At 44.8% G+C, this 22,197-nt stretch overlaps 1 long non-coding RNA gene across 2 annotated transcripts in view; it reads left to right on the top strand.

Moving 5' to 3' along the window:
• Positions 1-13,310, top strand: part of LOC311597683 — a 30,048-nt gene extending 16,738 nt beyond the window's left edge. For both annotated transcript variants that reach the window (XR_014779322.1, XR_014779323.1), the window contains exons 2-4: positions 7,240-7,407; positions 10,579-11,936; positions 13,104-13,310. This is a non-coding gene — a long non-coding RNA (uncharacterized lncRNA). The remainder of the gene's footprint in view (positions 1-7,239; positions 7,408-10,578; positions 11,937-13,103) is intronic.
• The last annotated feature ends 8,887 nt before the right edge of the window (positions 13,311-22,197 follow it).

Genomic DNA, 22,197 nt, shown 5'->3' with positions numbered 1-22,197 from the left:
TTGTTATTAATTAGGATTAAATGTTGCACTGTGACAGCGCCCTGTGCGGTCCTCAGCTACGAAGGAAGGAAGCAGCCTGAGGTGACATGAAGGTGGCCGGAGCAGTCTCCTTAAGGTGCAGGACGATCTCTCGTTTGTCCTATTCGTCAGTATTCTCAGAGCGGGCCAGTTCTGCCCTGGCTCCTGTCTGGGAATGCTTTTCCTAGAGCTCAGAGGAATATATGGGTCACTGCCTAGAAATCTCAGCATATAGAATTCACACAAAGACTTGGGACCTTCTTTGATTCAGAGATGGAGATTATTCAGATGTGACCTCCCGCCAGGAGGAGGTTCCTGTTCTCACTAGGCCTTCTCTGCCGCTCAGATTGCACTTCCTGAAGAGCTGCTCTGTGATTCTACCATTCACTTCTCTCTGCTTGTTTTCCTCCCACATCCCTCTATCACAGCCCTGTGGGCTAGTAGTTAGTGAGTCTCCAGGGGCCTTGTGAAAAGGAGGATTCGGGTTCAGTGGGCCCACGGTAAGGACTCAGGATCTCAGGTGGTGGCAATGCGGCTCCACACTTCAGGAGCTGTCTTCTGAGACTCTGAGCTTCTGAGAGCTGGCTTGCCTGAGGACTCAGCCCCGTGCGCAGCTGTGGAATCTTTAGACCTGTCACCGAAATGCTGTGGTTCAAGCTTAAGCTGAGTTGTCATCATTAAGGAACCAACTTAGTCTAGTCCTCAGTCCTGGATTCTGCTGGATGACTACACTCAGATCCAGAACTTTCTCTGTCCCTCATGAGGCTCACTGTACCCAGAATGCTGCCTTCACAGCTTCTCAGGTCTTTGCCACAGGGAGAGGCAGACAGCAGGAAGCTTTAGCTCTTCTTCCTTTTAATGACTGAACTGCATTCCTCTCCATCTGGGGACATGAGGGCAATGTCCACAGGACAGTTCTTAGATGTGCCATAAATAGGAAGGAAGGTAGAGTCACGGTGTGTTGTAATCAGTAAGCTGCTCTTGAAATTCAGGCCCAGTATTGACTGACCTGAATGTTTTCTCACAGACTCCAACTGGTTTCATTGATGCCCCCCCCCCCCCCCGCCCGGTCCTTGTGTAATTTATTCTCCCACACATCTTTCCTGACTGTGACTAGGGAAGTTTCACTAGTACCTGGCCATGGGGCAGGCCTCTGAGGTAAAGCTAATTGCTGTGCAAATGTGATTTTAGCTGTATTATCCTTAAGCAATCCAGGATGCTCCTTTGGGCTCCCTCTCTTCCCAGCAGCCAAGACATGCATGCTCCAATTCAGAAAGGCCTGCTTTTTTAAAAAAAATTTTCTGGCATTTGATGCCCTGTGTTGTCTTTATTTGGAGGCCAAAAAGTTCATGTCAAATGTAAGTGCACATGGTTCTGATGCTAGAAAGGTGAGATTCTTAGGTTCTCTGAAGAATATGGAATAAAATGGCCTGGAAGGTGGTGGTTCAGGGCAGGTTGGTTTAGGGATGGGGGAGTAAAAATTAGAGGGCTGTGATGGTTGCCATCGGTGGCAGAGGATGGAGACCTGACCCAACACGACAATAGCAGCCAAGGGGTTGTAGAAAGCGATTCCCAAGGGGCTGGTTGTGGCAGAGGAAGGCCGTGCTTAGGGACACTATACCGCTCTTAGCCTGGATAGGGGAAGAGGTTGGGGCGAAGGAGGGAGGAGCTGACTCGATGTGGCCCAGAGTGATGTTCAAATGTTTCAAAAGTGGAGATGGAAGTAAGTGTTTCAGGGTCGTGTGCCTTGGAGAGATGCAGCTATTTACAAACCTATGCCCGTTGGGTCTCCCTGGAGTCTCTGCATGGGAAGGAAGTCCCTTTGCTGTGTCCTTTGCTCGTCACCTGGACCAGTCATGAGACTCCATAGTGAGACCAGTGGCTCATGACATGTTGGGTGAGCTCTATCCAAGCAGGTGACTGAGGCAAAACAGGGTTCCTGAGATTCTGTGCCTGGTGAGGCACATGGGGTGAGGCTGCTAGGAAAGAAGATCCCTTCTATTTCCGTGATTGCACTGGTTTGGATGAGAAATGCTCCCCAGAGGTCCAAGCATTTGAAGTCTTGGACCCCAGGTGGCCCTGGATGAAGCCCATTAGTCGGGATGGACTTTGAGATTAGAGGCCTTGCACTATCTAGTTCACTCTCTCGGCTTTCTGCTTGCAGTTCAAGACATGAGCTCTCAGCTTGTCCCTGACACCTCACCTTCTGCTTGTTCTGACTCTGTTATGATGCAGTCTAGCCCCCAACTCATAAGCCAGCATAACCCCTCTTCTGTAAGTTGCCTTTGGCCATGGTGTTTCATTACAGCAAAAGAAAAACAACTAAGATATGTTTTTAAAAACTTTTTGTATTGTTTTGAGACAGGGATAACAAAGTAGCCACTGTAGACCCCAGAGCAAGATATGTAAGCCAGGCTGGTCTTGAACTCACAGAGATCTGCCTCCTCTTTGCCTCCTGAGTGCTGGGATTAAAGACGTGCGCCACCAAGCCAGGGAAGTTGCTCTTCTTGTTGCTTTGACCAAATACTTGACAGGAAGCCACATGAGGGAGGATGGGTTTGTTTTATCTCATAGTTTGAGGGGATACCGTTTGTCATCAAGGGTAAAGCACGGTGTCAGGGGGGTTACGCGAGGGATAAGTGTGCAGTTGAGACTAATGAGAAGACAGCATTTGGACAGGAAGTGAGGCTGGGGCTGGACTATAAACTTCAAACTCACTCCCAGTGACTTTTTCCTTCAGTAAGGCTTGAGCCACATACTCAATCGTATAAAGCATAGGAGCATTTCAAAACCACAACCATGGAGGCAGACTATGCAGAATAGCACATCTGGACTAGTTGTGGTCACCTTCTACTTGTTATGGTGAAAGGGGAAGTGACTCATTGGCTATAGTCTACTCTTCTCTCTGTCATTCAGCCACAGGTAAGTCCCGACCTCTGTGGTTATTGATTTTATTCAAGGGTAACATTTGGGCACCCTGATTCTACTGCATCTAAGATACCACAGAGCTACTATGGCAGTAACTGATTTAGACTCTGCAAACAGCTTTATCAATAATTAAAATAATTAAAATGTGTGTGTGTATGTTCATGTATGTGGTATGTGCAGGGGCCTTTGTGTGTCTGTGCATACGTGCATATGAGAGTGAGGCCAGAGGACAAGCCTAACAGCTGTGTTTTGGGAGATATTGCCTTATTTTGGAGACACAGACTTTCACTGCTCTGGTCCTTGCCAGGTAGATTAGAGTGGTCAGTCATCCAGTCCTGACGGTCCACTTGTTTCCATCTTCTAATTCTCAGACTCTAAATATACCCCTCTGTGCCTGGCTGTATGTGTGCTTGTGTGTGTGCCTGTGTGCATGTGTGTGCGTGTGTGTGTGTGTGTGTGTGTGTGCGCGCGCGCGCGTGTGTTGGGCTGCTGTGAGTTAAAACTCAGGTCCTCATGTTTGCAGGGCAAGCACTATTCCAATTAGTTATCGCTGCAGCCCAGTAATAAAAATAACGGTTTATTCTCCATCTGCCTGATTTCCGGATTCTATATTTGACTACAGAAAGGAGTGGTGGTAATGGTACACAATTTATTGATCCTTCCAAATTCTGTTATTGGTACATGGCCTGGGAAACTTTAGGGGGGCTAGAATCTGGTGGTGGTGGTGGTGGGGTCATAATAATGGGTCCAGCCTGAGTCTGTGGCTGTCATTATTGATTAACACCTAGAGGGCGTGTGGCATTTTCTCCTTGGCATCGTGCAAGTGTTCTGTAATTTGCTGTGTGGCCATTTTATTTTGCGGCAGTGTAGTTGACTTCTAATAAGCCTGGACTTGTGAGTGGCTCTAATATGTTTAATAAGTGAACCACGTGGGAAAGTGATCTCGGGTCAATGCATACTATGGCAGCTTGCTTATAGGCGAGAGGATATTTTTATACAGGAATGTTGGAGCTTCTATATGGAGGGGGCTGCATATGAGAGAGGGCTCCTCCTTGGACCTTAACAGAAGCCAGGCAGGTTGTCAGCAGCAGATGACCTTTACAAGGCCACTGTGGGGAAGACTGAGAGAGGAGGGAATCTGATCATCAACAGCAGTGCTTCTCAACCGGTGGGTTGCAACCCCCTTTGGAGTCACATGTCAAATATCCTGCATGTCGGATATTTATAGTACAATTCATAACAGTATTAACATTACAGTTATGAAGTAACAATGAGAATAAGTTTTTGGCCGGGGGTCACCACAACATGAGGAACTGTATTAAAGGGTCGCAGCATTAGGAAGACCGAGAGCCACTATTCAAAAGGCAGGCGTGTTTTCAGTGAAGCTGTAACAGGTGAGGGGCTGCTCTCTCAGTTCTCTGTTTCTCTCACTGTGCTGCTCATCCAGGCCCACTAAGACAGCTACATTCTGAGTTCACTGGGGTGTGTGAGGTTTCTAGCTACAAGGTGCTAATGCCAGTCCTAAGCAATCCATTACTGAACTGCTGGCCTCAGATTCCATTAACTGCACTAAAGGGCAAGGCAGAACAAGGAGGAAATGGGCATGCTCAGTGGATGTTGCCTTGAGAGCGAGTCCTCTAACCCTGTCCTGTTATGAGCTCTCCATGTACTCTTTGTTTTGTGTCTTATGCAGCTTCCTGTAAGAGCTCAGCAGAGACATGAGCTGGGTCGTATAGAAGCGGGAGGCTTTTGTTTCGCTTTTGAGAAGAAAGGAGACTTTAGCAATCTCTAGAAGCTAAAGTAAGAGAGAAGTGCGGGGGGGGGGGCACGGGGGGGATAAAAGGGTTTATAGAGCTGGGCTTTACCATGAGCAACAGGAGGCCTCTGGGGACTGACTGGACGCTCCTGCTCTCTGAAGTGGGCAGGGGGTTGCTTGCCTACTGACTTCTGCTCCTTAGGGGTTGAGAGCAGCCTTCTAGACTGAGTCTTCTGAGGCCTTAGACCAATGGGTCTCAAGCTGTGGGCTGCAACCCCTTTGGCGCCCCCTGAGACATTAAGAAAACACAGATATTTACATTATGATTCATAACAGTAGCAACTTTACAGTTGTCAAGTAGCAATGAAATAAATTTATGGCTGGTGGGGTCACCGCAACATGAGGAACTGAGTGAAATGGTCACAGCAGTAGGAAGATTGAGAACCACTGCCTTAGATAGTCCCGGAGCAGAGAGGAACACGAGAAACTGGCCACCTGTGTTGTCCTGAAATCCAGCAAAGCGGCTCCAAGATATCCAGCTACATATTAGCTGTATAAACTCTAAGACTTCAGATCTCTGAGACCCATAAGGAATAGCAGATTTTTTGAATAAACATGTGCCCATGCAGAAAATGTGTCATCAAATGCAACCATAAGAAAATACGATCGTGATGCGATGATTGCCAAGCCCAAAGGTTTAAAAGGGTTAGACCCTGAGCTCTCAGTTTCCCTAAGTCAAATTAGCCCAGGCAATTAACAAGGAAGAAGAATGGGCTGGTGGCTGTATTTCAGAAGAGTACCAGAACAGGAGGAAGAACCGAGATAAAACAATGCAAGTATGATTAAGGTATAATGAAAGAAAATTTTCCTCATGAGCAGTGTTGCTATCTAGAGGCCAAACCGGAAGACATGGAAGTTGACCAAGCTTAAGCGACCCTGTCTAGGATATAACTTAAGATACGATTTACAAAGACGTGGTGGGAAGGTAGGTGTTAGGAATGGAGAGCTGCTTCTTAAGAATGCAAATCAACACTTCCGCTCGTTCCAAACAAACAGCTTGAATTTGAAAACGAAAAGATGGCGATAAACGAAGGAACACTACAGCTTGGGTTCACCAAAACAAATAAGCAAACGAAACAACAACAGCAGCAAAACCAAAAACATGTCACCGATCATCATATGTAAAGAGAGGAGAATTTGCTGCGAAGAGAACCATGTGGTGAGCCTGTGCTCCTCCCGATGTAGCCACTGCTACTCCTTCTGTCGCCTCTGCAATGACTTCTGCTACAATCTAGTTCCAAGATACAGAGCTTCCACAGCTTGGACTTCTGGGCCCATCAATCTTAACCTGGGTGTAGGCGGTTTCCCCTTCCTGCGACCCACCTAGTTTTTAAGATGCACACGTTTCCTTACAAACTCCGTGACACAGGTGCCTCAGCGGCAAACAATAGCACAGCATGCGTTGCCTGCTTCCCACAGGTGGCCCTTTAAATTCTGCCAGTTTCTCCTTGTAGGTGTCCTGGAGACAACCATCTTGCTTTTAGACATCCTGGCTGGCTGGCTACGGCAACCTTAAAGAGATCTGCGACCTCTACCCCTACGGCCACTTGGGTCTGCGTCATGGCTGCATCCATAATTGTGCTATCCCTGGATGTAGGTGGCCTGTCTGTGTGGCAGTCATTGCTCTCCACCAAGGCATGATCCATCTTTACCATTTTCCAACATTGTAGCAGTGAAAGCAAGGACTGGAGTAGAGGCCCTCCTCCCCCAAGATTCTCCCTCGATGCTGGTAACGTTCTATGGTGATCACGTGACCTTTCTCATGCCCAAACATCATTTAGTCCCATGGTCATGGATAGAGCTGGACCAGTGCAAACATTGCCCCAAGGCCTCTGGACTTCACCCTACAACCAAAAGACAGTAGATGTGTCTTTCAGCAGGCTTGTCAAAAGGCAGAAAGAGGAGGCAAATGTGACTTCTTAGGAACTCCTCCACCGGAAGTTGGCACTGTTCTTGTAGTGGGCAGTGAGTGAGTGAGTGAGGTGAGTGCTAGCCAAGATGGTGAATCGATAAAGGCTTATAACCTGGTGACCCCTTAAATCAATCTCTTAAAAATAGTTGTTTAAAATTGATATAAAGGAAAGGGGAGTTTTTATATTCTGCTCGTTCAATGAGTTTTTTTCCCCTCTCCCTTTGTGTCCCAAATGACATTGAGCTGCGATAATTTTATGTATCTTTTAAGTGCCTTTGATTCTTTCACAGTGGGACACTTTCAAAGTTTGTCACATGTGCTGTGTCATTAATCTTACGCTTTAGCTTATTTGGCTACTCTTTTGTTTCTCAGTTTTTATGCCAGACATGGTTGGATATAACCTTAGTCACTTCCGGTTGCTAAGGACAGAAATAATAATAATTCACGTAGAATTGTTTCCTAAGTCTTACTCAAAATACTTTAAGATTATTCATGTCATCTCTATAAATAATTTTCATGTCTTGATTGTTTCTACTTTTCTTTATGCATTTTTTTTTTGAACCAGACAGTGTCTTCAGAATCATACTAAAGAGCGTAGACAATTGATGTGGGACAAAGCAATCGCTTGCTGTCACGTGCTGCCTGCTGTTACAGTGACCACCATTACCAGATTGCTGTAACTGAGACATAAAATGTGCACGAGGTACCTTGTGAAAATGGTCAACCCAAAGAGGTGAGCACCAGTAAGGAGTGCCCTCTACTCTTTTCACTCAGTGGTGCCCACCACTGTGTGAGTAATACCAACATTCGTTTTGCTTGTGATGTAGTTGTGTGCTGAAATGAACAAAGTACTTCTTACAGAATTCTGAATGCTTTTGTGTCCTGTATCAGCTGACCTCACTAATGTCACTCGTTTCTTAGAGATGACTCTGAGAGAGCTGGGGAAACTGCTGTACACAGTGTGAAAGAACACCCTGGCTCAAAGTTTGTGTTGTCAGGGTTATTCAGTTGAGTATCGGGTTCTGATGGTGGCAGCCAGACGTGGAAACTGAGCATTCATTTTAACAAAAGGTCCTCAAGATTTATGGACAGATAAATGTGGAGTAGATTCTGAACAGTTTATTTATATAAATATGACAGGCTTTTGCTTCACAAGCAGTGGCATTTTCGCTAATTAATAGAATTCCCAGAGGAAAATTAAAGAAGAGTTGATATCCAATAACCTTTGCTTTCATTGGTTAAACCGTACCATGTGTCTGCCAGCTAATGTAGTTACAATTAGTCACATTTAACTAGTGTGCCTTTAAAAAAAATGGCTCATGAGACTGAAGGAGTGAGTTTTAATTATTATTTAATTTTGATTAAATTAAGTTTAAGGTTGTTACTATATGTCTTTAGTGTTATTGTGTTGCTCCACATAAATATAAAATAGCCCTTGTTATGTGATTGTGATTACTTGTAGATATTTCTAGAGTTTCGGGGAAGTTTAAGTAACTGTTTCTCCATCTCCAGTGACCAGAGGTCTACTGCTTCCCAGAACTATGCCAACTCTAATAGTTTGCTCCGCACAAAAATATGCAAATCTGTTAATTATTTGAGATCTCATTCAGTGATCACATTTACCCCTCTTCCATCAAATCTTCCCAGATTCACCTCTTTTTCTAACCACCAATCTCCATGTTCTCAGTCTTGTAACAGGAAGTACTGAGTCCTGTGTGTGTTGCTCATACACCCTTGGGTGTGGGGTCATCTCCTAGAGTGTAGTTGACCTACCACGCTTCACATCTTTAAGGAAAACAGACTCTCCCTCCGTGGACACTAGCTGCTGTCAATAACTCTCTAGCCGTGGGCGGGACTTCAGGTCCATCCCCTTCCTCCACTGTGAGGTTGTGTAGATCTTGTGCCTGCTGCCACAGCATCCGCCAGTCCACAGGTGCAACTACCCTGCTGTGTCTTGAAAACACTTTCCCTTTGAAGTTATCACCTGTCCCTGGCTCTTAAAATCCTTTAGCCCTTCTTCCATGATGACTCCATGTCCTATTAAACTGAATCCTAATGACTTATCAGTGTACCCATAGGTTAGAGCATCTCTCAGCACTCATCAGAGAAGCTTTGTTTCTAAGTAGATGGTGATAAATACGGACACCCGCAACTGGTCAAGGCACAGAGAATGACAACGAGGAATGCTCAGCCCTACGTGGGGAATCCACAGCTCATTTCCCCCTTGGCTCCACTTTTAATATGCGTCAGAACACCTGATAGGGCTCATCAGAAACACACAGTTCTGCTCTGTGTATTTATGGTATAGATCTTGGCCAGGGACCTTGAGAGAATCTCTGTATGGGGTTTTTCTGTCGATGAACTATGATTGGGATAGGGATTTCAGTGGGGTTTGAGCCCCTGTCTTTTAATGCCATTCTGTAGATGACCATAAATGTTCATCTTTGGGTTGGAAGATAGATTATAGTACTGGATTTGGAATTCTTCTTCTCTCTCCCCAGAGTACCCTTTTCTCCTCACCCTCTTTCCACATTTTCTAGTGGGTTAGGTGCATGTCTAGGCAAATTAGGATTAAGAAGTGATAAAAATTGGAAGTTAAAAGAGTTTGTAATTATGGAAATTCGTCCCTAAGAGAGCAGATGATAGGGAGGACTAGAGGAACAGGATCAGTAGTGATGTGCCCTCATGTCTGTGGCAGTTGTAGCCTGCACACACTGGCTAACTGCTATGTTAGGCATTGTATAAGTACGTTAGACACACTAACCCCTGACAGTGACCTTGTGAGGTGGGTGTCTCCCTCACGGACATGTGCCATGGTGGCCAGCTTTTGCATGACCCTAGGAATCAGAGTTATCATGTTTTCATGACAATGCTTTACTGGCTGACTCCCTTCTAGCCCTAGCCCTAGGTCTTTTTTTTTTTTAACCCAGTGAAGTTGAATATGGAAATTGATCATTAGGCCTACAGAGGTATGAAGTAAGAGGGTTATGAGGTGGTTGGCTCCTAAAATGTGTTTACACAATGTCACTAAACATATTAAAATCGCTACCTCACAGACAGGATTCAGTTAATGTGATCTTTAAAATTCTAAGGCATTTGTCTTTTCAGGTGCTCTGTAATGACATCTCTGCCTTTGCATATGTGTAGTTGTATATGCCAGTAAGGCCAGCTTTTCTTTTTCTTCTATTTGCTGTTTTTCCATCATTTCCACTGTTCATTGTTCTAGGTGGAAGTGCTTAGACATGGCTACCCATTAGCATGGTCAAGGCTTCACTCTCATGGCCTTAACAACAGTGGTGACCAGGAACACACATGCAAGACTAGAAATTAGAGTCATTCACCAGCCAAAGACAATACGGGCAGTAAACTTCGAACCCCTACCCAGACCTAGCCGATGGACAGGACATTTTCCACTGTTGAGTGGAGAGTGGGGACTGACTTTCACATGAACTCTGGTGTCCCATTTTTGACTACGTCCCCTTGATGGGGAGGCCTGGTGGCACTCAGAGGAAGGATAGCACCCTACCAAGAAGAGACTTGATACCCTATGAGCATATACAGGGGGAGGAGGTCCCCCTTAGTCACAGTCATAGGGGAGGGGAGTAGGGGGAAAGCAGGAAGGAGGGACATATGGGAAGATACAAGGTATGGGCTAACAATTGAGATGTAATATGAATAAATTAATAAAATATTAAAAAAAGAAATTAGGGTCATTGGTGAGTGTTGCAGAGAAAAATAGGGAGCTTAGGGTTTTTGGTTTTAAATAGAGTGCTCTCAAATGCCATCTTTGAAGAGGAGATGTGTGAAAAAGAGAGCTGTATCAAGCAGGCAATGTGGAAGACAATGAAAATATCTAGGGGAGAAGATTCCAGAAAGAGTGAAATCCCATTTTTGTTTTCCTTAGGGAAATGTTGCATTAAATTTTTCTGGGCAGGAGAGAGGTGCCCCAAGAAGAAGAAGAAGAAGAAGAAGAAGAAGAAGAAGAAGAAGAAGAAGAAGAAGAAGAAGAAGAAGAAGAAGAAGAAGAAGCAGCAGCCCCAGGCGTAGCTGTTCTGTTTGTTACCCTTTGAGATCTCCTCAGTATCTCAAAGGAAGGCATGAGGCTGCCTGCTCTGGGAAAGGCAAGTGGGTGTTGGAGGCAGGGCGCTTTCTGTGACTCACACATGCACCAGACTGTCGCAGCAAAATCTTACTTTTCTTCTGTGGAGTTCTTTGGTACACAGTGTCCAGTTTTGGTCTTTAAATGTATCTCACTGAGTTTTCTACTTCTGCAAAGGCTCAGGCATAGAAGTCCCTGCAGCCTTACTTTTTTAGCAGTATTATATTTTACCTGAAAACACAGGGATCTTATGGATTTTTATGGCATATTGCTCCAACAGGATGCAGTTAGTTTCTCTCAAGTTTAATCACCTGCTCATGGCATCTATTTCCTAATATCTTGGGTGTGGGAGAGTTTTTTTTGGCATTCTGGGGAGAGTAAGGGCTCTCTCTGGGCAAGTTTATCAACCACTTAATAGCAATATAATGCTTCTTTAGGGGGTCTCAGCTTACCTATCTGTTAAATTTCTATGGATGTTTCTTGATGTTAAATCACTCTTCCATTTGGCAGTGGGCGAAGTATAATTAAGCTACCTTAATTTACCTGGCAGACAGGTGAGAGATGTTCAAGTACTCCGTGAGCTCACTCCTGGTAGAGGACTCATCTGGCTTTGTTAGTAGAAACATGCCTGTCAATGACAACTCTCTCGGCCCTCCTGGTGGCAGTCAGACACTAGATTCTGGATCTTGAGAGGGCCATCAGTCCTTTTAACTGGGTACAGAGTCTGGGAGAAGAAACAGAGTGTCCTAACATTCTACCAAGCGGCTCTCAAATGTGGTCGCTGTGGCATGCGGGTGCACCAAAGGTGCCTGGAAGCTTAGATCCCTGACCTGGACAGCACGGTCGGCCTTTTGGAAGTTTGGAGGCCAGGGCGGAATGGTAACGTTCTCCAGGAGTAACCGCTGACGGCTTCTGGAGGCAGAGGGTGTGTCACCAGCGAGCGTTACCAGCAAGCTGAGCGATATAAACAGACCCCGCAGACCTGTACAACTGACAGCTGAACAGTTCTCACGTCCAGCGTTTCAGTTCCTTCTAAAAACCTTTGTGAGAAAGGCGGCAGCACCGAGATTATTCTTCCATGCCTCAATCAGCTGCTCCACTGGTTGCTTCTTTTCTCATGGCTGGGAGGAAATACCTGGCAAAAGCGTCTTGAGGAAGGAACGGTTCGTTTTGGTTCACAGTCTGAGGGAACAGTTGATGACGGTGGGGAAGTGATGGTGGCAAGGGCATGAGGTGGCTGGTTATGGTGTGTCCATAGTAGGGAAGGAGAAAAGGGGAGCAGGGAGGGACGTGGGAGCGAGGGCGAGGGCGGGAGTGAGAGCAAGAGCACTCAGCTCACCTTCTCCTTGTTATTCAGTCAGAGATGCAGTCCATGGAATGGCGCTGCCTACATTTAGGGTGTGTCTTCCTACTTCAGTCAGCCTAATCTAGATGGTCCCTCACAGACATTCCCAAAGGCTTGTCTCCTAGGTGATACTAGATCCTGTCATGCGGACAGTCAATAATTGACAGGGTCTATTTAGCAAATACCTATTCTGTCTTAGTCACGCTATAGCCTCCTTACATGGATATGGTCCCATTTAATCCTACAACCAAACTAAGTAGCCAAGAGTTCATATTTTCCATTTGAGAGAGTCTCAGAGGGCTAAAGACCTTATCTAGCACCTTCTGTATTAGGAAGTGCTGAGACAGGAATGGTACTACAAAGCACATTGTAGCCGTGCCTTTATTAAAATGTCAAAATATTTCCAAACCTTTCATTACTAGACAGCCACTATTTCTTTTCACCTCCAACTCCTCAAACTCGATGAATCTCATTATGATTTAAGAGATAACTAATTAATGCCCGGCCCTAGATAATGCTTCTAGAAGCCTGCTCTAGCACCCTAGACACTCTCAGTTCTGATCCATCTGTGCCTGAGCATCCAGCTCACCTTGGGCTCAGGGCAAATTGACATCCAGAGAGATTAAATAGGTCACTTAAAGAGTCCCTGCTAGCACTCAACCCAGCTCTTTGAGTATAAGTTGAATCTTGTTGCTTTGCTTGATGTCATAAGATACAGTATCTTTTAGGGAATGAAGAATGAAATAGTGGATTTGTTGGTTTTATATTTTCTCTAACCAACCTTTAAACTTCACGTGGTTACTTCTCAGCAGACAGTTTAACATATACCCCAGCTTCTGTGATGCTTTTATCAGACAGAAGAGCACTGCCAGTTTGGTTCTGACACTCTGCGTTTATGGGGCATATGTTAGGGTGTAAAATAACACAAGCTTATACAAGGATTCTGGACTTTTGTCCTCATGCATACCTCTTTTGATCCTTGCAGCCATTCTTGTGGACAGAAAAGCCCACTGTCCTCAGAAGTCTAAGCATTGTAATGACATTGCTGCCACCAAGCAAGACCATCTCTAAGTCTAGAGCTCAAGATAGGAGGAAAGAAATCCCTGGACCGAAGGAAGATCTACAGGCACTGAGTGCCTCTGCATTGCTGAGCCTCAGAGACACAAAGGCAAGTTAAGTTGCCATCAGTCAAAGTGTGTTAGGTTTTGACCCAAGCTATGGGAGGCTCTGGGGATACAGAGCTAAAGCCAGTTTCTTTCGTATAGACTGAAAGGCTAGTTGAGAGACAAACCAGTAGAAATTATGACTATAAACACTGTGAGACCTAAAAGTGGGAAGGGGCTGTGAAAGTCAAAAATACCACCCAGAATTCTTGAGCACTCTTCCTTGGTTAGCATGATTTTCTCTTATGAAACAAATTTACATTTTTTTAAAATTTATGTTTATGGGTGCTCTGCTCCCCTGAATGTCTCTGCGCTGTGTGAGTGCAGTCCCCATGGAGGCCAGAAAAGGATGTTACATTTTCTGTAACTGGAGTTAAAGATGGTTGAGAGCCCTGCCACATGGGTCACGGGAACTGAAGCAAGGTCCTCTACAAGATAAGTAATTGCTCCTAACCACTAAACCGTCTTCCAGCCCCTCCTTCTTCTTTAACGTGTGTGTATGGGCATGTGTGTGCTCATGCTCGTGTGTCTGTGAGTGTGTGTTTGTGTGAGGCCAGAGGACAACCTTGGCTGTCATCTTTGAAAATACTACCCACTTCCTTTCAGCCAGAGTCTCTTATTGGCCAGAAGCTCAAAAATTAGCCTAGACTGGAGGTTAGTGATCTCCAGGGACCCACCTTTCTTTACCTCCTCAGTGCTAGGATTATAAGGAGATGCTACCATGTCTGGCTTTTTACATATATTCCAGAATACACGCTCGGATCTTCACTCTTGAGACACACTTCCCTGAGGGAACTCTCTCCATCTCTCAGTATTCATTTTCCTTTTTTTTTTTTTCCCAACAGAAAGGATCAGCACTGATCGAGTCCAAATTTGAGACTTGCTGTTTGGGGTATAATGGAAAGATAAAGGAGTCAAAACATCCCAACTTGTAGCCAAAGCATCATTTTAATTATGACCACGATGTGTAGGCTGGTTAGGAAAGGATGTAAAACTGAGTTCGGGAGAAAATGGAGGCTTGAGAGGTTCAGTGGCTTCCGTGTCTTAATAAGACCCGGCGTCAGCTGCAGAAGTGAGGGCTGTTGGTCTTCAGGGAGCTGCATTCTAGACAGCTGAGGTGTGGAGGGCCAAAGGACCAGCTGTACTTCTGTGGGCAAGGCTTTGGCTGAGGGATGATGGAGTGTCTGTGAAGAGGAGGGAAGAGGAAGGAGTTGAAGGTCCACAGTTAGAGTGAAGAAAGGACAGGGGTGAGGGCGAGAGAGGTGACTTTGTTTGCTCTGCAGGCATTTGGCACATTGAGTTGAGGATGGAAAGGAAATAAGGTGGCCTTCATTTTATAAACGATGGCCCCATTGAAGTTGTTTCAGAACTCAAAGGGCCAAGGCCCCTGATGGAGTCAGGTGTAGAATTCTGGCCACCAGATGGTTGAATGTGGAAGATAGTGCCTGTGTACCTCTGCACGTCTCTCCTTGTCTACCTGGGCAGGAGGCAAGATTGTTCCATTCCCAGGTTCCTCACTTGCGATTGCAGAACTCACATGTCTTGGAGGATCCAACTTAAGCTGCAGTAGATTCTTTCCTAGAGAGAATTCTAGCCCAACGGTGCAGACAATAGAGTTGCCCACATGTAGTAAGCACAGCCAGCCAGCAACCAAGATTTGTTTTCTACTGAAAGGACATAGTTGCTGGGGGATTTTCAGTCATATTCATATTCAATTAGTTTCAGCTCACTTCAAATGTTGAAAAGCTGAAAAATGAAGTGTTATCTGTTGTCACAAATCTACCTCTGCAGGAATACCTGCTAATGTTGATTTGCTTTTTTGAGGGTTTTCAGTTGTATCAGGCTAAGTCAGGAAGTCACCCTCCTTCTAAGTGGAGGAGCTCTTGAGAGATGCCCTTAACGGGATGCTCAATGCGTGTCTGCGAAGTAAGTTGCAAGGTTTTGACCTTTGTTGTCAGTGGCAACTTGGGGCCTCTGTTCCTTCTGTGCTAATATCTCTCTCATCAGTCTTCTGTTTACATACCTGCTACCTCCAAGTAAGCCCTTGTGGAAGTGTGAGCTCTAATGCCTTGCAGCCTTCTTAACTGGTCTCTTTCTACAAAATTTACCTTGTGCAGTGCATCCTTAAGATGACTGTCACATATCTACCCAAAACCATATTGGCCATACGAATCTTTTGTGCAGTGCCATCACTGCTCCCCATTTCCTAAAGGATTACATATAATCTTCAGAGTGTGGCATTTGGCATCTTCCATAATATGCCCAACACCCTTTCCAATTTGACCTTTCACTTATCCTCTAGAGAAGTCAACTTTTATAGCCAAATGAACCTGTTGAACGTTGTTCATGCTCTGTCCTTTCTCATTTCATATTTATGTCTTCCTTTCTGCTTTGCTCTCTGGCCCACCTCCACTTTCTGAATCTGATGCATGTCATGATATTGACTACAAATGCAGTGAGGACTCCCTACAATGAACTCATGCATTCAGATACTTGTCAACATGGCTTGTGGTAATACATTGAGTTGACAACTGCTTTAATATCTCTTGGCCACTGTAACAGTAACAGATAAATCATATATGCTAATCACTATTGTTTTTTATTTAATACCTCATTTAGCACACTTAATGAATCTAACTTGGGGACTAGTAATTTAATACAAATATGGACCATGCATAGCCTTTTCCTTCCTTCCTTCCTTCCTTCCTTCCTTTCTTCCCTTCTTCTTCTCCTTCTCCTCCTTCTTTTTTGAAATAGAAATTGCAAGGCAGTCATGACACAGTAGCGACCGGGTTATCACACGATAGTATGTGTATAGCAAATCACCTCAGACTCAGTGGTTTAGAGCAACATCCATTTATTATCTCACAGCTTCTCTGAGTCTGAGTCAGGGCACAGCATCACTGTGTCCACTGCCTGCAGTCCCACCACACTGAGAAGAGTGTCAGCAGAGAGCGTCTCTTGAGGCCTGGTGTTCTTTTCTGGAGAGCACCAGGAAGAAGATTCATTCCTGGAAGAATCAGGTTTCTTGAGACTGTGGAACTGAGGCCTTTGTTCTCTTGCTAGATGCTGGCATCATTCACTTTCATCTCTCTGAAGCCTGTTTATTTCCACGGTCCCCGGTGAAGGCACATCAAGGCCATACCATGCTTCACATCTCTTGCTTCTTCTTTTTTTTTTTAAACCAGCGAGAGAAAACTTTTAAAGAGCCCATGTGATAAGGTCAGACCTGCGTGAATACTTTCACTTCTGATTGACTCAAAGTAAACTAATTAACAATTGTAATTACATTGACAAAAATCTTTTCGCCTCCTAGTTTAACAGAGTAGCAGGAGTGGTGTCTCACATTGTGCAAATCAGGGAAGGAATACGCAGGCGAGGGTCCCTGGAGGTCACTTTAGGATCCTGCCAGACTCTAGAAGGAATGGTTAACTTAGCATGGGGCTGGGATGGAAAGGAGCTGTGAGCTTTTCAAAGGAAGTGATGGATAAACACAGAAGCTGACCAGGAGGAGCAAGTGTGGAGTGAGGTTGGAAGGAAAGGGCTCCAGACCAGTGTGGTAGGGGCGATGCTGTGCATCAGTCAAAATTATTTATGTATTTGATTCATCTTTACTGTACTAAAACCTCATGTTCATTTCATCTTTTTAAAAGTTATTGATGATCCCTCTGTACTGTATGTAACCCATCCATCCATTTTAAGTGGCAGCTGGGAAAGCCTGGGCTTATGGCTTCAGGGACGAGATGGCTAATATACAGCCTCTGTGTTTCACATCAGATGTTGAAAACAGTAGAGCCAGTAGATCAAAAAGGCAAAAGCCATTTTTTTTTCAGTCTCAAAAGTTGACCCTGAAAGGCTTAGCTGTAGAACTGGGAATCTGCAGGCATGTTAAAAGCAGCTTTTCCAAAGGAGAAGGGATGGGGCGTTTCTAGAAGAGTAGAGAGTTGACGATAGAGCTAGAAATGGGGGTGGACATCACCCTGTGCAGCGTGTTGCTTAGGTGGGGACAACAGGCTCCCCTGCAGAGGGAACTTACCCCCTGAAGGTCTGCTAGGAGAATGTCTCGAAGCCAATGGGCAGTAGATGAATCCACAGGGAGAAAAGGCCCCACAGGAATGAAAATGATCCAGTAAGACATGCCCATGCCTTCTTCAAGGAGGAAAAGTAAGTTATTTTTAGGGGCAGTGAATTGGCCTGGGACAAAAAGCACATGGGTTCTTTTCTCCTGCTGTACTCACCAGTCTGCCCTGGCTAATGAATTTTCTGGGAAGAGTCTCACCACTGACTATTAAAAGATCTATCCTTTCAAGTAGACTGGGGGAACGTCAGAGACAGCCCCTCCTCCCAGTTGCAGCTCTCACTTTGATGTTCAAAGTGGTGTATTTTGGGGTTTTGTTTTCTGAGCCACAGCATACCATGCAAATTGGAGGACCCGAGGGGATGAGGAGAGCCGAGCCCCACTTTCCTGTTTGGTGTCTTGTAGATTGTTGGTTTGATCAGAGAGGGTATTTAAGGGATGGCCGTGGGGGCGGTCTGGACAAAGGGTTCTGAGAGCCACACAAGGCTTCCTACCACAGCAGAGAAGAAGTCTTACAGATCTGTGGAGGTGATAAGGCTTGAAGACAAGGTATAACAGGGTCTGGAGTCAGAGCCCTCCCAAGAACTCAAGACGCAAAGCAGGTGCAAACGAGGAGACACTGATGATGTCCTTTGAGTAAGACAGAGAGAGGGCAGGCGTGTGCTAAGTTCCTTCTTGTCCACCAGCCTGGCCCAAGCAGTTGGTTAGTTGCTTTACAATTGAGCTACAACTCTTTTTTACTTTAATTTTTTTAAAAAATTACATTTATTCATGTACTATATATTGGCATGTTTGTGTGGGTCAAGTGCTTCAGTGTTTGTTGAGATTGGAGGACAAGTTGCAGAAGTTTGTTTTCACCTTTGCCTGGAGATGCAATTCAGGTCACATTAGGCTTGGTGGCAAGCACCTTTCCCCCTGAACCTTCTTGCTCTAAGTGAGCCACAGTTCTTAGAAGAGGAAGGCAAAAATCCAGAACAAAGCAAGCAAAGCCTGGTCAGACTAAAACAAAACAAAACAACTAGCTTGACTAAGACTGAATTACCACCTTGGGTTTAGAAATCACACTGAACTACAGAAACGGGAAAAATTCCATTCCTAGACATCTAAGATTGTGGCCTGGGAAGTTGTGCCCATCGTATATGTCAGAACACAGCGAAGTCACTGTGACTCAGGAGTAGGGGCACGGAGGACTTATGCTGGCCTTTAAAGGATTAGCAGCAGCATGGGCAGCAGCTGACAGTGGGCAGGTGAGGAGAAGGCAACACATCCCATGGACAAAGGAGAGGTACAAATGGGGACAAGCTTAGAGTGAAGCCTCGCAGAGGCAGGGATTTCATTTGGTGAAGACAAGCTGTTGGACATGAAGTGCCTTGCTAGGACAGGAAGAGCTTGTGCTGAGGGACTTGGTAAGAACTTAATAGGGCAAAGTGAAGCAGAAGAAGCATTCGTTATTTGCAGCGTCTTCCAGGTATACAGGCAGTTTGCAGATATACAGTAAGGCTCAGAGATGTTGCGGCTTGGCGTACTCGCGTACCTCAGAACTTTTTTGATCAGTGATGGACCACATATGCCACGGCGGTTTCACAGTATTGTGATGTAGCCCAGGTGTGTGGTAGGCACTCCAGTCCAGGTGTGTGAAGTTCACTCTGTGGTGTTTACATGGTGCTGAAGCTGCTTAGATGCATGGCTAAGACTGTAACTCTATCATTAAGCCAGGCATGGCTGTAAATTCAGATCACTGCTAGCTGGTGGAACGGGGGGGGGGGGGGGGGAGGAGGACAGAGATGGAACCTTTGTTCTTGGTTCTAATGCCCAGGCCTTTCTTACTGCATCCTAGGGTATCTAAGTGGTAGATTTTTTAGACAGAGGGTTGGGCTGGCACAGTAGTGAAGATGGAGTGCAGAGAAAATAGGACTGCAGAGCAGAAATTGGAACCTTGATTTGGGGAGCGGCTGATACAGGCTGTGCTGGAAAGATCTGACGGGAGAGGCAAGACGAGACGTAGCCAAGAGATGTTTTTGAAGGGGAAGCTGTGTAAGATGGAGCTTATAGATTAAATACATTTCTCAGGTGGTTCTTACACTGAGTGACTTCCCTCCTTCACTTCTAATGATTTGGATTGCCTTTTTCATAAACCTAAAGCCATTAAAAAGTCATAAAACATTTTTTTAAAAAAACGGCCTACGGCCTTTTTTGCTTTTGGCAGGTTTATTCAAGGACAGCTACTTCTCATAATTAGTTTCCAGAAGGTATGAGCTCTACCTGCGGTATTTTTTTTTTTTTTTAAAGTTTGACTTCCCTAGGCTTTCTGATAGGAAAATCCACATAGGCACTGTTGCGGCATGCCACACTGCAGAACACCCCAGACTGTTCTCTTTGTAACATACGGGGAAAGAACAACAAACGCCGGTCCTCTGAGACGCCTGAGATTTATGCAGTTATATGCCCACGTTCTCATGGATTGTCTGGTAACAAGACATCTGGGACCTTGCTCTCAGCAGGCTGCCGTGAGCACCTGGTCTCTCCTTCCCAAGGTGGGACAGCATGCAGTGTCAGGAAGTGGAATTAGTTGTCTGTTTCTCAGACCTTGCTGTCACCTGAAGTTATGCGGATGAAGATGAGGGCCCAGGTTTTGAGCAAAACTTCCAGTTTGTCGGTTGCAAACAATAAATACAGCCAGCGACCAGAATAGGCAGCTTGTGGATCTCAGCAACACTGGCGAACTTATCTGAGTCCTAAAACGAACGCAGTCTTTCTGGGAGAAAATGGAACATTGATACTTCAAGTGCCCAGGGTAGAGTCTGGTTGCTCTAGGTAGGTGTCAGTTTCATCGTAGTCCATTTTGGGAAGTGATCCCCAATCTGAGATGTCTACAATGATGACTTTGGGGTAAGGCTAGATCTGGCTTAAATTCTAGATGTTCTCATTTATTTATTCATAAATATTTATTGGGAATTTGTTGGGTTCCAGACATATTTCATACTTACATGTATCCAACAAACATGGGTTTGTGCTTTCTTGAGAAAAACATAGAATATAGTGCCGACATGTGGTTCTGGTAGTCAGATTTGTCAGTAAGTTAAGAAAGGCTTTACAGTCATTCGCTTTTCCCCTAGCTTTAATTCCCCCTTAGAAATTAAGGAAAACTTTAGAAACTATAGAGGCTCCCTGAGGGAGAAGAGGTTTTAGGGGAAGGGGTGGCTTGCTAAACTGTAAGGTACAACACTAAGATTGAGTTTATAAGCATCGATTTGTAGTGTGTGTGTGTATGTGTGTGTGTGTGAGGGTGGACAGGTACACACATGCTGGAGTGTGTATGTGAAGGTCAGCAAACAACCTTGCATGTTGATCCTCACCTTCCACACTGTTTGAAACAGGGTCCCTTAGTCTTCTCTGGGCTGGTCTAGCCAATCTGCAAGCTTCCAGGGACTGCGCTGACCCAGCCCTCCAATTCATGGTAGCAGTGTTGGAGTCATAGATATACACTACCGTGTCTGGATTTATGTGGGTTCAGGGAATCTGAAGTCAGGTCTTCATTCAAAGACAAGTGCCTTACCTACTGAGCCATCCATCTCCCTGGCCCAATTTGTATAAATAAGTAAATAAATAAATAAATAAATAAATAGGACAGTAAATACTAACACACACCAAAAGCTTTAAAATGTATATTTTTGACTTAGAAAATTCACTTCTGGACATTAATTCACTAGAGGTAGTCTGACAAAAGGAAATATTAAATGTTCAGCATAGAAGGTTTAAAATTTGGGGATGATCTGAATGCCCAGCAGGAGGTCTGTTCGGTGCATTATTGTAACATATGTAGTACACAGCCTAATCATTGCAGCTTGTAAGTCGTGTGTTGTTGATACAAAAGGGGGCTAAGTGACATAAGAGAGCAGATATGGAGCCATCTCGGGATCATAGACCTAACCTATGAGAAGTGATAGACAGTTTACTGTTTGGGTTTTCACAATAAAACCGTCATTTCTATAATTTGTAAAACATGTAAAAGCCTCTCCAGTGCCTGTCTGCTCCTCCGCCAGCACGGAACTGCAGTAGCGCTTGTGTAACCTGTGGGGAGAAGTGACAGTAAAGATGTGCTTGCTCTCTTTGTCAATGATTGAAACAATGTGCCCCCAAGAAATCAGTATCTCTTTAGTATTTTTATTCTGTGGGAGTAAAGGCCAAGGTCCTTGGGCCAATAAGAGGAGCTTACTCCTGGAAAGAGATTTCCTATAGATCTGACAAGTCAGATCCCTCTGCAGGAGAGGCCGGAGCTTAGAAAACGATGATGAACAGGACGCTATCTTGACCGGGATTGCTTGGCTATACACACCTCTTGCAAGGTCTTTAAAAATAAGCCCACGGAGACTGTTATGGCCATATTCTATACGATTGTGAGAGTTTAATTGGCCACAATTTTTGTTTTAGCGAGTGCTGTAAAATGCCGTAAATTATGTATATGTTTAAAAAGTGCCTTCACAAGGGATCTATACCCAAAGTTTTGTATATATAAATGCTTAGCTTTATTTTTTGTAACATGCTGTGTACTCCCACATTTGTGTAATAATCTTATTGATCAGATGTTTAAAATTATTTCAAATACACTATTAAATAATTACTTTATGATTAAAAGCAAAAAAAAAAAAAATAAACCCAGTGGCATCTTTTCTTTTTCTTTTTCTAATTAATTAGTTAGTTAATTAATCAATTACTCACTTTACATCCTGATCATAGCCCCTCCTTCCCTTCCTTCAAGTCCCACCATTCCTTCCTCTTCTGTCAGCTCCCCTCCCCTAATCCTCAGAACGAGAGAGAATCCCCCCCAACCAACCCAC

Source organism: Acomys minous (assembly GCF_964271855.1).
Source record: "Acomys minous genome assembly, chromosome: 5".
In the NCBI taxonomy this organism is placed as follows: domain Eukaryota; kingdom Metazoa; phylum Chordata; class Mammalia; order Rodentia; family Muridae; genus Acomys; species Acomys minous.
Note: the sequence above shows the minus strand (reverse complement) of the source record. Positions and strands in the feature narration are given on the sequence as shown.